The 16,369-nt window shown below is 43.0% G+C and overlaps 1 pseudogene across 1 annotated transcript; it reads right to left on the bottom strand.

Moving 5' to 3' along the window:
• Nucleotides 1–10,686: 10,686 nt before the first annotated feature.
• LOC144375761 (carbonyl reductase [NADPH] 1-like) lies at nucleotides 10,687–15,145 on the bottom strand (annotated as a pseudogene). The gene is made up of 3 exons (XR_013435650.1): nucleotides 14,821–15,145; nucleotides 12,835–12,936; nucleotides 10,687–11,408 (listed from the first exon to the last, which is right to left on the bottom strand). The product of XR_013435650.1 is annotated as a carbonyl reductase [NADPH] 1-like (transcript).
• Between the last annotated feature and the right edge of the window lie 1,224 nt (nucleotides 15,146–16,369).

Here is a 16,369-nt window from a genome sequence, read left to right as displayed (position 1 = left end):
GCTAACGTTTGGAGCCTAACAGAGAGACCAGGAACTGGAAAATCTCCAGACAAGATAGGGAGATAGTACCGGATGCTCAAGTCGTTTGAGCGGTCCCCAAAAGAGACCCGTGAGGGATAGTCTCCCTGCAGTCTCCCTGCAGGGACGGCGGGTCCCACTCCTTGCTTCCAGGTGTCCTGCAGCAGGACCAGCCTTCCCTCCTTGGTTACCTCCACCATCCTGAGGGCAGAGTCACCAGCTCACAACAGACAACCTCACCTATTGGATGAGAAGGGAAGCAGAAAAGCTATGGATCTCTAAAACTAGCAACATCCCTGGTTTCTTTCTTTGAGCCTTTTTTCTTCTTTCTCTTTTTCTTCTACCCCTCTATCCTCTGGCCCTCACATCCCCAACATATGTGAAACCAAGACTTTGCAGGAAATAGGATTTTGAGGACTGAGTCATCTGAATAATATAACATAGAGTTGTTGTATATGCCTTTTCTTTCCTTCTCTTTTTTGTTCTTTCATTTTTTCCCCCTCCAAATTTTACTATTTTAACTTCCTGTATTTTTCTAAATACATATGTGTGTTTGTTTTCTCTACTCTACTGTCTTCCCAGGTACTTGTCTACCCTAAATTAGTTCCTCTCTATTCTCTTGCTACTAACCCTCTTCATTAGATTTCTCTTTCACATTTCCTGAGACATATTAACTCTATATCCTCACATCCAACCTCCTCAGCATATCGTCCTATGCCTCATCCCCAGTTTATTGTCCACCATCAGAAACTGTAAACCCTTTTACAAAACTATTGATTGTATTATAGATAATAATTGCATCCAACATTTCTATACATTGAGACTAAACTGTAAACATCTTAATAACAACAAATTGTTCATAGGTGGCATGTTGTTGACATTGGGATCTGTTAACATTGTACTTCCCCACAAAGGAGTGCTGCAAACCTATAGGGTAAAAATGATAACACCCCGGACCCACAGAACTGGAAAGGAAGACACATGAGCAACTTGTAAAGACAAGGGAAGAAAGTGCCACAAACAAATCAAGACAACACATCATTAGAATCATTGGCAACTATAGAAGAAGAAATTACACAGAAAAAGTTCAGGATGTACATGGTTAAAATGTTCTGTGAACTCAAGGAAGATATAAAAGAGCAAATACAGGCAGTGAAATGTCACTTTGACAAGGAGCTACATAAACAAATACAGAAAGCAAAAGATCACCTCAATAAGGAGACAGACGTTCTCAAAAACAAAACAAAACAAAACAAAACAACAACAACAAAACAAAAACAAAAAACCAAACATAAATCCTTGAAATGAAAGAAACAATAAACCAAATTAAAAGCTCAAATGAAAGCATCACCAACAGAGTAGTCTACCTGGAAGATAGGACATCAGACAATGAAGACAAAATATATAATCTTCAAAAGATCGTCGACCAAACATGATAACGTGGGATAGCATAAAATGACCAAATTTAAGAGTTATTGGGATAGAGTAAGGCCTAGAGGTCTGAACCAAAGGAATGAACAATCTAGTCAATGAAATATTATCAGAACATTTTCCAAACATGAAGAATGAATTGTAAATCCAAATTCAAGAAGCCTACAGGACACCGAATGTACAAAACCACAACAGATCCACACCAAGTCACATCATAATAAAAATACCCATCATATAGAATAAGGAGAGAATTTTAAAAGCCATGAGAGAAAGGAATCAGATTACATATAGGGGAAAACCAATTGGGATAACGACAAATTTTTCAACACAGACCCTGAAAGCTAGAAGATCCTGGAACAACATATATCAATTTCTGAAAGAAAATGGGTGCCAACCAAGAATCTTGTATCCAGCAAAATTAAGCCTTAGATTTGACAATGAAATAAAAAACAAAAGTTCCATGAAAAACAAAAGTTAAAAGAATTGATAGCTAGAAAACTGGCACTATAAAACATCCTTGGCAAAATACTCCATGAAGAGGAAACGAAAAACAACAATAAAAATCAGCAGAGGGAGGTAGTACCCTAAAGGAAAAACTAATCAAAGAGAAAAATCAAGTCAAGTTAAATAACAAAAATAAACAAATAAGGCTGGGAATACAAGACATGTCTCGATAATAACCCTGAACGTTCATGGCTTAAATTCACCAAACAAAAGACATAGGCTAGCAGATTATATTTTTTAAAAAAAGACCCAAAAATATGCTGCCTCCAGGAGACTCATCTGATAGCAAAAGACACACACAGATTGAAGGTGAAAGGTTGGGAAAAATCATACCACAAAGATGTTGTGTCCGCCAAATAGTAAAAAATAAATATTAAAATTCTCTGTCTCTCTCCCTCTCTCTCCCTCTCTCTTTAAAAAAATAAAGTTAAATAAAGAAACTATAGATCTCAATAATACAATGAATAACTTTGACTTAATTGAAATATATAGAATATTTCAACCTGCATCAAGCAGATACACTTTCTTCTTGGCAGCACATGGATCCTTCTCTAAAATAGACCATATACTATGACACAAAGCAACTCTTTGAAAATACACAAAGTAGAGATACTACCATGTATTTTATTAGATCATAACATTGCATTTCAAAGCCCTAGAAAAAGAAGAACAAATCAACAGAAAAAGCAGTAGAAGGCAAGAAATAATTAAAATTAGAGCTGAAATCAATGAAATTGAAACAAAATAATTTTGAAAACTTGTACTCCAATAAAATAGAAAATATCAAAGGTATTGACAAATTTCTAGAGTCACATGATTTGTCCAAATTGAATCAGGATGATATACACAATTGAAAAAGATCAATTTCAAGCAACAAAATAGAAGACACCATCAGAAGCCTACCAACCAAGAAAACCCAGGACCAGACGGATACACAGCCAAGTTCTACAAGACCTTCAAAGAAGAACTAATACCAATACTCTTTAATTTATTTCAGAAAATAGAAAAAGAGGCAGCACTTCCAAACTCATTCTGAGGCCAATATCACCCTGATTCCAAAAGCAGGCAAAGACACATCAAAGAAAGAAAACTTCAGACCAATATCTCTAATGAACATAGATGCAAAAATTCTCAATAAAATTCTGACAAATTGAATACAAAAACCTATCAAAAAGATAGTGCACCACAATCAAGTGGGATTCATTCCAGGGATGCAAGTTGGTTCAACATATGGAAATCAATAAATGTAATTCATCACATCAATAGACTCAAAGAATCATACGATCATCTCAATAGACATGGAAAAAGCATTTGACAAAATACTGCACTGCTTCATGTTCAAAACACTAGAAAAATTAGGGATAATAGGAACATATCTCAACATCATAAAGGCTATCTATGCTAAGTCCCAGGCACACATCATTCTAAATGGAGAAAAATTGAAGGCATTCCCTCAAAAAACTGGAAAAAGACAAGGATGCCCTTTTCACCACTTCTATTTAACACAGTTCTTGAAACATTGGCCAGAGCAATTAGATGAAAGAAATTAAAGGGATATGTATAGGAAAAGAAGAACTTAAATTAGCACTATTTGCTGACGATATGATTCTATACCTAGAAGACCCAAAAAAAGCTCCACCAGAAAACTGCTAGAACTAGTAAATGAATTCAGCAAAGTAGCATATAAATATAAATCGACATCCATAAATCAAAGGCATTTCTGTACATCAGTGACAAACCCTTTTAGAGGGAAATGAGGAAAACTACCCCATTTACAATAGCCTCAGGAAAAAAAATACTTGGGAATCAACTTAACAAAAGAGGTGAAAGATCTATACAATGAAAACTACAGAACCCTAAAGAAAGAAATCAAAGAAACCCTTAGAAGATGGAAAGATCTACCTTGTTCTTGGATAGGCAGAATTAATATTATCAAAATGACCATATTACCAAAAGCACTATACAGATTTAATGCAATTCTCATCAAAATCCCAATGGCATTCCTCATAGAAATAGAAAAAGCAATCATGAAATTCATCTGGAAAAATAAGAGACCCAGAATAGCTAAAGCAATCTTTAGCAGGAAGAGTGAAGCAGGTTACATCACTATACTACAGAGCAATGGTAACAAAACACCATGGTATTGGCACCAAAACAGACTGGTAGACCAATGGTACAGAATACACAGGGATTAATCCACAAAATTACAATTATCTTATATTAGATAAAGGAGCCAAAAACATGCATTAGAGAAAAGATAGCTTCTTCAATAAATGGTGCTGGGAGAAATGGAAATCCATATGCAACAAAATGAAATTAAAGCCCCTATCTCTCACCACACAAAAAACTCAACTCAAGATGCTGACGCATGGCATTTTTGCCAGAACAGAGTGGTTGAGAGGTGAGGCCAGAAAGCCATTGAGATGATAATGGTTATATTAAGCTGTGTAGTCAATTGTAATATTAGACCCCTGCTGTCTGCCTCGGCCTGCTACTTTGGAGTTGTCCTGGGGATTCCTGGAGAGTTCCCATTGGTTGGGGAAGTGCCGGAGGAGGGATTTCCGGTTGTTGGTTCCTGGAGGAGCTGCCTGGTGTTCGGGAGAGTTCCCGGGGAGCGTGTGTGGCGTGTGCAAGTGTGGCGTGTGCAAGTGTGGCGTGTGTGGTGAAGTTCAGAAATAAAGTTTGTTCCTGCTTGAGTGGCTCATGATTTGTGCCCAGCCACACTGCAGCATCAAAGTGGATCAGGGACCTAGGAATTAAACCAGAGACTCTGTGTCTAATAGAAGAGAAAGTAGGCCCAATATTCATCATGTCAGATTAGGCCCCAATTTCCTTAATAAGACTCCTATGGTGCAAGAATTAAAACCAACATCAATAAATAGGGTGGATTCAAATTAAAAAGCTTCTTCTCAGCAAAAGAAACAATCAGTGAGCTGAATAGAGAGCCTACACTTCTACATTTTGGGAGCAAATTTTTACCCCTCATACATCAGATAGAGCACTAATCTCTAGGGTATACAAAGAACTCAAAAACTCAAAAAGCTAAACACCAAAAAACAAACAAACAAACAAACAAACAAAAAACAATCAGGCCAAGGACCTGAACATACATTTTTCAGAAGAAGATATACCATCAATCAACAAATATATGAAAAAATGTTCATCATTTCTAGCAATTAGAGAAATACAAATCAAAACTACTCTAAGAAATCATCTCACCCCAGTAAGAATGAAAGCTATTCTGAAGACAAACAACAGTAAGTGTTGGCAAGGATTTGGGGGAAAAGGTACACTCACACACTGCTGGTGGGACTGCAAATTGATGCAGCCAATATGGAAAGCAGAATGGAGATTCCTTGAAAAACTGGGAATGGAACTACCATTTGAACCAGCTATCCCTCTCCTCAGTCTATACCCAAAGGATTTAAAATCAGCACACTACAGGGACACAGCCACATCAATGTTTATAGAGCTCAATTCACAAGAGCTAAACTGTGGAACCAGCCCAAATGCCTTTCAGTAGATGAATGGATAAAAAAAAAAAGTGGCATATATACACAATGGAATTTTACTCAGCAATAAAAGAGAATAAAATAATGACATTAGCAGGTAAATGGGTGGCTTTGGAGAAGATAATGCTAAATGAAGTTAGCCAATCCCAAAAAAACAAACAAACAAAAAAAAACAGATGCCGAATGTTTTCTCTGATATAAGGGGGATGACTCAGAGTGGGGTAGGGAGGGGGACCATGGGCAAATATATAACTCTGATAGGGCATAGGGGTGGTAGGGTTGGGAGGGGCAAGGGGATTAGCAAGGATGGTGGAATGTGATAGACATCATTATCCAAAGTACATGTATGAAGGCACAAATTGGTTTGAACTTACTTATATACAACCAGAGATATGAAAAATGTGTAATAAGAACTGTAATGCATTCTTTTATCATTTATTTAAAAAAATAAGTAAAAGAAGCCAGACACAGCATCACCTATTATAGGATTTCATTTACATAAATGTTAAGAACAGGCAAATATTTAGAGGTAGAAATAGATATGAGACCTCTCGAGCGAGGAGAGGAATAAGGGGAACTGGGAGTGATTGCTGAAGGGTAAAGGGTTTGTTTGTTTTGGAGGATGAATATTTCCTAAAATTAGTTTTTTATGATGGTAATTTTGATCATATTAAAAATTTTTGAATTTTATAAAGGGAAGATTGTATATAGCATGTGAAATATGTTGGCTGTACTTTTGTGAATGAAAAATAAACACTTTTTCTTGCTATCTCTTCCCTCCCAGCTTTGGAAACTGTTTTTGACTCTTTTTTAAATTGCTATGTAGTTGTTTGCATAACATTAATAAAAACGGTGCATTTGTAATGGGATATACTTGGAATTTTGTTATGGCTTCCAAGCCTTGAAAGACTTGAAAAAAACCAAATCTGAGATTCCTTCAGAAGTTCCAGCAAAGAAAATTTAAAGATCAAATGTGGTAGTTACACCTCTATTCTTGCTGCATTATGGAAGGAATAAGGACATGTCTAATGAAGCTGTATTTATTTTGCAAGCAACTTAGCCTGGAGGATGTTTAGAGAAAGGCTACCTGACATGAGACTCTAGCTCTGCTCATTGTGTTTGAGTCTGTTATCTGCCTGTTGACTGGACTGAGTCCTGAATTCTTGAGGTTCATCCAATACAGATTTCTCCCACAGAGTCCCTAAGAAGAAGAGCTTCTCTGTCACAGAAGGCCAAGGAGCTGAGGCTGGCCAATGCAACATGGAGCACAGGGGCACGTCTCACGGTGGGTGTGCGAACCACACAGAGAGCTCCACAAAAACCCTGATGCCACCTTGAGCAGAGTCACTGGACTGCAGACCCCGCTGGAGGCTGACTCCCTGAGGCTGTGCACAGTTCTCCCCAAGACGGCCAGAGAAGACTCCCCTTTGTGAGCCTCTTCATCTCTCCTTGCTTATGCCTACGTCTTTCGCTTGGCAGGAAGATGCTGTCATTAGCTTTTCACTTCAGTGGCTTCTTCGGGTCACTTGACAGAGGGGACCTGGGATGTCAAAAAAGCTTGACATGACGTAAGTGATCTGTTAGTCCAGCTGGTGGCTAGCTTTCACGACAGCCCTTCTGCCACTGTGTTCCAGGGTTGAAGAGGGCCCTTCAATAGACAGCCTCCTAGACGGGTTTGTTCTCTCTCCTTGTTTTAAAGGAACCCAGTGATAGGATCCCAGATAACAGAATTGCTACTTACTGGCCGAGAAGGGAAGAGCCTGGGTAGGTGCTGGGACTCCTTGTGGCACATGGAATAATACCTCTGGGTATTGTGTAGCCTCAGGTGCCAGAAGTTATTGAGCCAGTGACTTGGTTGAAATGCCTTGACCCTCATTGGGCTCATTCTTTGATTTGGCTCAGGGAGACCCTGGCTAATGGCTGGATTTTAAACTCATGGTATGATCCTCTGATAGTCACAGTCGTCTGCCTGGTACACTGTGTCCTCTGAAAAAGTATGAAATATCCACATGGAGCCATGTCCTGACGGGAAGTTGATTTTCTTCAGCGAGAATGATGGAAGCTCTCCAAACCTGTGATCACGCGGACATCAGTGACTTGTTGGGACTGGAAATGCCAAATGATCAGACCAGAATGGAGTTGCTCCACCTCAACTTGTGTGCTTGAAGCAAAAGAAGCTCCTCTGTGCCTGAACCAGAGTAAGAAAACTGGCTTTGAGTGTAGCCTCCCATTCTGTGGTTCTACACAATGCAGAGTTGTGATCCATGTATATGTAATACGTCAAAATACAGTCTCCTGTCGTGTACATCTTAAAAGAACAAAAAGAGAAAAGAGTTTCAAAAGACCAATTCACGCTCCTCAATGCTTTTATTCTTATAAAACCACCCTGCCTTGCTCAGCTCATGGGATCCCTCATTCTTTTTTATGGCATGAAGTGCTGCCTTATTCTATAATCGGAAACAAAAGACAACTAAGGTCTTGTGGGGCTGGGTTGTGGCTCAGAGGTAGAGTACTCACCTACCATGTGTGAGGTACTGGGTTTGTACCACAGTGCCACATATAAATCCTCAGTCCACATGTAGATGAAAATAAAGATATTGTGTCCACCTTTAGCTAAAAAACAAATATTTAAAAAATGTCTTGTAATTTTGTGTGTTTACAGGTAGGACTAACTCCCAGAAAGCTCCCATGAGGGAGGGAATGTTTATGTACCTCTATTACTTTGGGAGACCTGAGAAAAGAAGAGTTATATTGCAGAAAGGGAAACTATGCACAGGGGATTGAGTCAGCACTGGCTAGCAGCTTCAGAGGTCCAGTGGGGTTTGTGATTGTAAATGTCAAGAGCGCCCAGTCAGCCCCTGTGATTCCCTCCTCCCCAGTGTCTTGCTGCCAGTCAGGCTGGGTGTGGTGCTTCCTTTGGAGGGTTGGTGTTTTCTGGGCTTATCAAGAGTGTAGGATAAGGAGGGAAGAGTTGGAGCCCCAGGCGCCCTCTGCCCGCTCTGAGATATGGGGCATGTTAGTAACTGTCTGCAGTGGGGGTGTGTGTGCTGCCAGCGTTGTCTAGCAGATATAATCAGCTTCCTCTCCAGGGTGCCAACCCCAGTTTGGTCTCCTTTTGCAGTTCATCTCAACTTCCCTTATTCCACTTAAATCTGAGCCCCTTTAGCTTTTCAGGTGAGCTGGTTGTAACACCTGCCTGATCCTTCATATCCTATATTCAATATGAGACTCAGTTTCTCTTTCTCTTCTGATTTTCTTTTTCTTTTTCCCTGTGAATGGGTCTTACGAGCTCCCATGTGGTCTTGAACTCTTAGATTCCAGCTTTGAACCTACACAAGCAGTGGCACAACAGGTGTGCACCACCACACACACTTCTCAGAAATGCTATTTTTGTATCTAATTTTACATTTTCTGAAAAATTTATTTTAGCAGCATGTACCTTACCCCTCAGGTTGAAAAACAGATCTTAGCAGTAGGATAGAATGTCCTTTCCCCCACCGCAGAGGTGCCCAGGCACCTGAATATGGGATGATGATTTCTTTAGAGCTCTTGAAGAAGCTGCATGTCATTAAGGTGTTAAGGAGACTTAGCTTTGCATTTCAATGTACATTTCTAAGCCAGCACTTGAATCACTATAGTCTTTTTTTTTTTTTTTTTTTTTTTTAGTGAGAGAGGACGGGGGGGGGGGGGGGGGGGGAGAGAATTTTTTAATATTTATTTATTTTTTTAGTTCTCGGCAGACACAACATCTTTGTTTGTATGTGGTGCTGAGGATCGAACCCGGGCCACACGCATGCCAGGCGAGCGCGCTACCGCTTGAGCCACATCCCCAGCCCCGAATCACTATAGTCTTGACCTAGACATTGTGTATGTTCTGGTGTCAGTTTACAAAAACAAAAAAACTAGGAGGAAATGAACAACCCTGTTGAGGGGTCAAACCTGGAAACCAAACTTTCCTCTTATTTTTTAAGTACTTTTTTTTGGTTGTATATGGACACAATATCTTTATTTTATTTGCTTATTTTTATGTGGTGCTGGGGACAGAACCCAGGGCCTTAAGCATGCGAGGTAAGCGCTCTATCACTGAGCTACAAGCCCAGCCCCCAAACCTCCCTTATAAAAGAAGAGCTGGTTCTCAGGGGTGCTCCCTCTTCAGGTCCCCAGGCATGGCAGCCCCTGGGGCAGAGTGAGAAGTCCTGAGAGTAGAGGCGTGGACAGCATGGAGCCAGGCTGTGGGAGGAAAGGGACAGTGGACACTTCCTGATGCCCTCTGGAGCCAGCTGGGCAATGGGCAGTGAACAAGGGCTCCTCTCCGCCACCAGGGGTGACATTGCTCTGATCCCAGGTGTGACAAAAGCTCATGCCTTGTGGTACACGTGCCAGGCACCGTTTTCAACACTTACACTGATGTGTCATCCCGTGAGAGGTTGACAGTTAAAGAAACCCAGACACAGCAAGGTGTGGCCACTCTGCTTGAGCCACTGCTAAGTAAGGTGCCAGGTCCTGGGCTTTCCTTTTCCATTTCTAATTTTTATTTATTGTCGTGGTACTGAACTGTGGACCTGAACCCACGACTTCACCCATGCTAGGCCAGTTTTCTACCACCGAGCCACACCCTCCCCCTCCTCAAGTTTTCCAAGCTCACAATAAACAAAAAAGTGGAAAAATGGTATCAATGTCTATATATACATCTATGGTCTGCAATTCCAAACATCCTGTTATGCTCTTCTACTTCTTTGTATCTTGGAACACATGGGAATGTTACAGTTGTGGGATACTTCATTCCTACTTCAGAACACTCACATCCAGGTGACTCTATAATACTTCTCTCAGCTCAGTCATAAGTGACCACACACACACAGCACCCTCTCACTCTTCTCAAGCTGCTGGTGGTTTTCACACAATGACCAAGGCTTTGGGAAGCCACCAGGGCAGCTGCCTTTGCCTTGGTGGTAGTGTGTTTTCCTGGGGGAGGGGGAAGCTATAGTCCAGGGGCCACATCCAACTCTGATGCTTGTTTTTCTAAGTGTGTCTGCTCTCCTGTTGGACGAGTAGTTGCAACTGACTGCAGAGCCCACAGAGCAAGGTGTTTAAGGCCTGGCTCCTTCTAGGTCTGACCACGCCTGAGTTCCACTCTCCCTCCCCTTGACCTAGCTTTTACAGTGACCAAGCTCCTGGCATGGAGTTTGCTTCATCATGAAAACAGTCTGCAGAGTGGACGTTTATCAAGAATCCTTTATTCACCTTCTCATTTGCATTAGTTATTTTCAGGAATTTCACTTTTCTCTCCCTGTGTCAGAATCAGAAAAGACCTCAGGGAATTAGTGGTGCCTGAGTGATTTCCCTGCTCCACCTGTGACATGTGACCCCTAAGCACTTGATAAGGATGCCTTGTGGGATTTTTTTTTTTTTTTGGTCTAAGGATAGTTTTGAAAGCATAAATGTCCTTTGGGTCACCTCAGTGCAGGATACCAAGTGGGGACCATGGTGGAGGTGTGAGTTCAGCTCACCACTCACTAACTTGTTTATCCTGAACAAACTGCCCATGAGGCCCCTCTGCCTCTGGGGGCAAAAGGGCCAAGTACACGGGGGTCTCGGCTCCTTCTTCCGGACTCTTGGTGGCCGAGGGTCCTGTCATGTCGGTTCTCACCCACCCTGGGCAGCAGGCATTCAGCAGGATCTTGTCTTCTCTCCGCTGCTCACTGAGTTTCCAGGCTTAGATTCTGGACAGGACTGTGACGCCAATCTTGGACACTCCATAGGCAGAATTGGGCCAGCCTTCTTTTTTCTGCACTCCATTCTTTGTGTCTTCCACAAACTTGTTCATGAGCCCCACCAGCTCCTCCTCTGTGATGGTCTCGCTTTGAAATTTCTGCTGCAGCTCTGGGCTGCAGTTTTTAAGGCTGACCTTACTCATCAAGCTGGAGACATTCACCACTCTCCCTAAAATACATTCCAAACCATCATACATTCATCTGTGTTAACATGTAACATAAAACCTACATGAGAACAGTGAAGACCAAATTTACTGAAATGTTAGAGCAGAAAATTGTCATTTGAAAGAGCGCTACCAGTATGAGCTTTAGGAAAAAGGGACATGGACCATTGGGTGGTTGCATAATGAACTTCCATGAAGAACCTCCTGGGATCACAGGGTGCCTGTGAGCACAGAAGTTGCAAGGAAGCTGTACACTCAAGTGACAACTCTAAGCCACACATCTCGTTGTTGTCAAGGCGGCTGGCTGCTGGTGTATCCTTAATGAGAGGTGGGTCTCCCTGAGTGGAGTTTTCAGTGGAAGACTAGGAGAGTCTGTGGCGTGCACAGCATGAAACACTTTGATGGGGAGATAAAATGAGCCAGGAGGGAGACAGGGGCAAATCACGGGGTCACTGTGAACCATGCTGAGGGCCTGGATGTCTCCTGAAGGAGTCTGGGAGGGCCTGGCACAGCTTCAGCTGAAGCAGACACTGTGCAGAGCCCTGGGAAAGGGCATGACTCAAGAAGGGAGGCCTCTCAGGAGGGTTTGCAGGTGTGTGCATGGTCAGCTCAGGGCCCCTTTAGGGCTGGGATGAGGGATTTGGGTGATTCTCAGTGGGCACAACCTTTTACTTTAAATTTTTTTTATACCATGGATTTATTCTAGAAGTGCTTAAACACTGAGCCACATAACCAGCTCTGGTTTTGAAATTTGAGGCAGGTTCTTCCTATATTGCTTAGAGCCTTGGTAATTTTCTGAGGTGGGCCTTGAACTTGCAATCCTCTTGCCTCAGCTTCGTGAGTTGGTGGGATTGCAGGGGTGTGCCATGATGCCCAGCTCAGTGGGCACAATCTTAGCACATGGGCATTGCTGATGTGGGAGCAGAGCCTCGTGACCACCAGGGTGGCCATGATGGTGGGTGGCCAGGAAGATTTAGAGGAAGGATGGACATCCTCTGAAAGTGTCAGTTTAGATTGGGGGTATCAGGAGTTATGGAGGATCAGGAACATCCATATGTGTGAGTTGGTCTGGGAGTGTTTTGGGCAGGTGACAGGTTTAGTGGGGCTATGTCTTGAGAGGTGGTCCTAGTCCATGAGTCTGAATGAGGGTGAACAGAATGGAATCCTAGAGCCTTTGTCAGTAGGAGGGAAATAAGAAATAAAGAGCTGCTCTGAGGAGACCTTTGAACAGACACTTGAGGATACCAAAGAGCCAGGTGTGGCAAGAACAGTGCACAGAGCAGCAAGCCACTGGAGAAGGGGGTTGGGGAAGTAGAGCTGCACCTGGCAGGTGGAGGCGCAGCAAGGCAGGGGCACAGCTGCAGCAGGAGAGGCCAGGGGCAAGGAGATGAGACTGCAGGAGGGCAGGGCCAGATCACCCACCCCACTCACCTTGTGGTTTTATGAGAGGGAGTAGCTCTGTGCAGACATCCCGGGTACCAAAAAAGTTTGTTTTCATTGTGAGTTCTGCTCGAATGGATGGTGGATGGGTCACTTTTAAGAAAGAAATTAGAGATCACAATAAACCAGTTGCCTTGGGTAGAATTTCTTAGAAATAGTGCACGGGATATCTGATACCCTCCAAGTAAAATCTTCTGTCTTGTGTAGCATGTCCAAAAGTCAGGGCTGGCGCGTGGCTCAGTGGAACAGCACTTGCCTAGTATGTATGAGGCACTGGGTTCTATCCTCAGTACCACATAAATATAAAATAAAGATACTGTGTCCACCTATAACTAAAAAATAAGTATTAAAAAGTCAAATTTCCTTGTTCAATGATGTTCTACCATTTTTATCAGATGAAATAATGAGGGAGACACAGACAAGTATGCACATGCAGAATCTTGGTGTAAGCATTGTTCTTGCATTTTCTATATTAAAAACCAGTTAAGGGCTGGGGATGTGGCTCAAGCGGGTAGCGCGCTCGCCTGGCATGCGTGCGGCCCGGGTTGGATCCTCAGCACCACATACCAACAAAGATATTGTGTCCGCCGAGAACTAAAAAAATAAATATTAAAAATTCTCTCTCTCCTCTCTCACTCTCTCTTAAAAAAAAAAAACAGTTAAAAGTCCATCCTGTGCCCTAATGTCCAATCTTAGAAAAACTGTAAACATCAAAGGAAACAATCAAGAACAGAATTGGAGATAATCTTTGCCACCTGCACCTCAGATAGAGCATTAATACCCAGGATATGTAAAAAAGCTTAAAAAAACTTAACACCCCCCCCAAACCCCCCAAATAACCCAATTAATATATGGGCAAAGGAACTGAATAGGCACCTCACAGAAGAAGCAATAGAAATTGTCATCAAATATATAAAAACTATTTAATGTCATTAGCAATTAGAGAAATGTGAATTAATATTACACTGAAATTCCATATCTGTTTAGAATGGCAATTATCAAGTATACATGTAGCAAATGTTGGTGAGGATGTCGGAGGAAAGGCACACTTATATATTGCTGGTGGGACTACGAATTGGTACAACCACTCTGGAAAGCAGTTTGGAGATTTCTCAGAAAGCTTGAAATGGAACCCCCATTTGACCCAGTTGTCCCACTCCTGGCTATATACCTAAATGACTCAAAATCAGCATACTACAGTGGTGCAGCCAAATCAATGTTTATAGCAGCTCAGTTCACAATAGTTAAGCTATGGAACCAACCTAGGAGCTCTTCAACAGATGAATAGATAAAGAAACCATAGTACATATACACCGTGGAACATTACTCAGGCTTAAAGAAGAATGAAATTATGGCATTTGTAGGTAAATGGATGGAACTGGAGATAATATGCTAAGTGAAATAAGCCAATCCCCCCCAAAACCAACTATTCTCTCTGATATGTGATAGCTAACACACAGTGTGTGTGTTGTGTGTGTGTGTGTAAGACGAGAGAGAGAGAGAGAGAGAGAGAGAGAGAGAGAGAGAGAGAATAAAAGTTCCTTAGATTAGACAAAGGGCAATGAAGGGAAGGGAGGAAGGATGGGAATGAGAAAGACAGTAGAATGAATCAGAGGTAACTTTCCTGGGTTTGTATATGAATACATGACCAGGGTAACTCCGCATCATATACAACCACAGGACTGGGATACTAATTAGAATAAGTTAACTCCAAGGATGTATGTCAAAACACACTTTACGGTCATGTATATATGAAAAGAATAAAAAGAAAAGAAAAACTGTGTAAAGAGAACCTGGGAAAGATCCCCAGGAGTCCCAGCCAGGCAAATGCAATGTCCATTTGGCCTGCACTTTGCCAGCCTCTGCGGGGCTCTGCTTTTCCCTATGGCTCCCAGACTCGGTTGCTTCTTTCTAGGGAGGCTTTTCTGGACCTAGGTGCGGCCTGCCAGGACTCCCCTGTGCGCACCCGCCGCTTACACTCGAGGACAATGCCCGCGTTGTTGACCAGCACATCTAGTCCCCCGTACTCCTTGCGCAGGAAGTCGCGCAGTGCGCGGATGCTCTGCAGGTCGTCGATGTCCAGCTGGTGGAAGAGCGGGCTCAAGCCCTCTGCCTGCAGCTGCTGCACCGCTGCCCGGCCCCGCGCCTCGTCGCGCGCGGTGAGCACCACGTCCCCCGAGAACTGGCGACAGAGGTCGCGCACGATGGCAAAACGCGGCGGGGGAACGACATGACTGGGTGGGCAGCGCGGGACACCTGCGTACAAAGTGGACGCAGCGGCAGCACCTAGATGCGCGCCCCTTTAGAGCTTCTTCCAGTATCAGAAGGCGTGAGGCACACCTACAGGTCGCGGACCTGGCATCCCCCGCCCAGCAGGCAGGCGCAGGCCAACCCCAGCAGGTGGCGGCGCAGGGAGACACTCCAGTTTGGTTTTTATTTTTATTTTTATTTTTTTAAAGAGAGAGTGAGAGAGGAGAGAGAGAGAGAGAGAGAATTTTTAATATTTATTTTTTAGTTCTCGGCGGACACAACATCTTTGTTGGTATGTGGTGCTGAGGATCGAACCCAGGCCGCACGCATGCCAGGCGAGCGCGCTACAGCCTGAGCCACATCCCCAGACCCGGGGAGACACTCCAGTTTGGGCCAAGGACTCTTGGCTGGCTTTGAGTCCGTGCAAAGAGCCAAGCTCTCAGCCACACATTTTGTTTGCAAAAGTCGCTGCTTGTCTTTAGTGGTGTGTACTCAAGGAACGGTGTCACCTGCTGTGCCATTTCTTGGGGGAAGTATCAGAGCAGTTTACGATTAAAAAAAACAAAACAGAGTAGTTTATGATGCGCAGAACAGACAGGCTGGGGGAGTGGAAATGGGCGGAGAGGTAGGCGGGGCAGATCACAGGCACCCCTCAGAACCACGCCGAGGGCTGGCGCTTTCTCCTGAAGGGTTTTGGGGAGTGAAGTCGCCAACAGACTGTGTGCAGAAGGCTGGGAAAGGGAAGACTCAAGAAGACTTTGTGAAACCGGCCAGTGGAAGGCTGAGGAGTTCAACAGCCCTTTCCCATTTGCGATGTGACTGGATCTGTACTGACTCCCCAGCGGCCCTCCTGCCTGTAGAGTTCACTTCGCACCTTCCCAAACTCTCTGATTATTCACAGAGGAAAATATGAAGAAATGGGGGAAAAAATGAAGAAATGTGGCTTCCATGTAGATTTTTCTTTCTTTCTTTCTTTACTAATTTCTAATGTTGCACCCGAAATCTTTGTAACTGGAAGTGTAGAATGAACTGGAAGAAAATTCCAGGACAACAAATTTCTGCTGATATCACCCTTTGTATATGAAAGCAGAGCTACATGCCGGTCCTTTTCAAGAATGGAGGAAAAAAAAAAAAGAATGGAGGGAAATATTTACTAAATCGACAGTTACTTCATCATGTATTTGTAAGAACACCAATTGAGAGCTGCAGTGTACAAGTGCCAGGGCACATCACAGCCCTTCACACACACACAGACACACACACACACAGACACACA

Source organism: Ictidomys tridecemlineatus, chromosome 3 (genome assembly GCF_052094955.1).
Source record: "Ictidomys tridecemlineatus isolate mIctTri1 chromosome 3, mIctTri1.hap1, whole genome shotgun sequence".
NCBI lineage: Eukaryota > Metazoa > Chordata > Mammalia > Rodentia > Sciuridae > Ictidomys > Ictidomys tridecemlineatus.
Note: the sequence above shows the minus strand (reverse complement) of the source record. Positions and strands in the feature narration are given on the sequence as shown.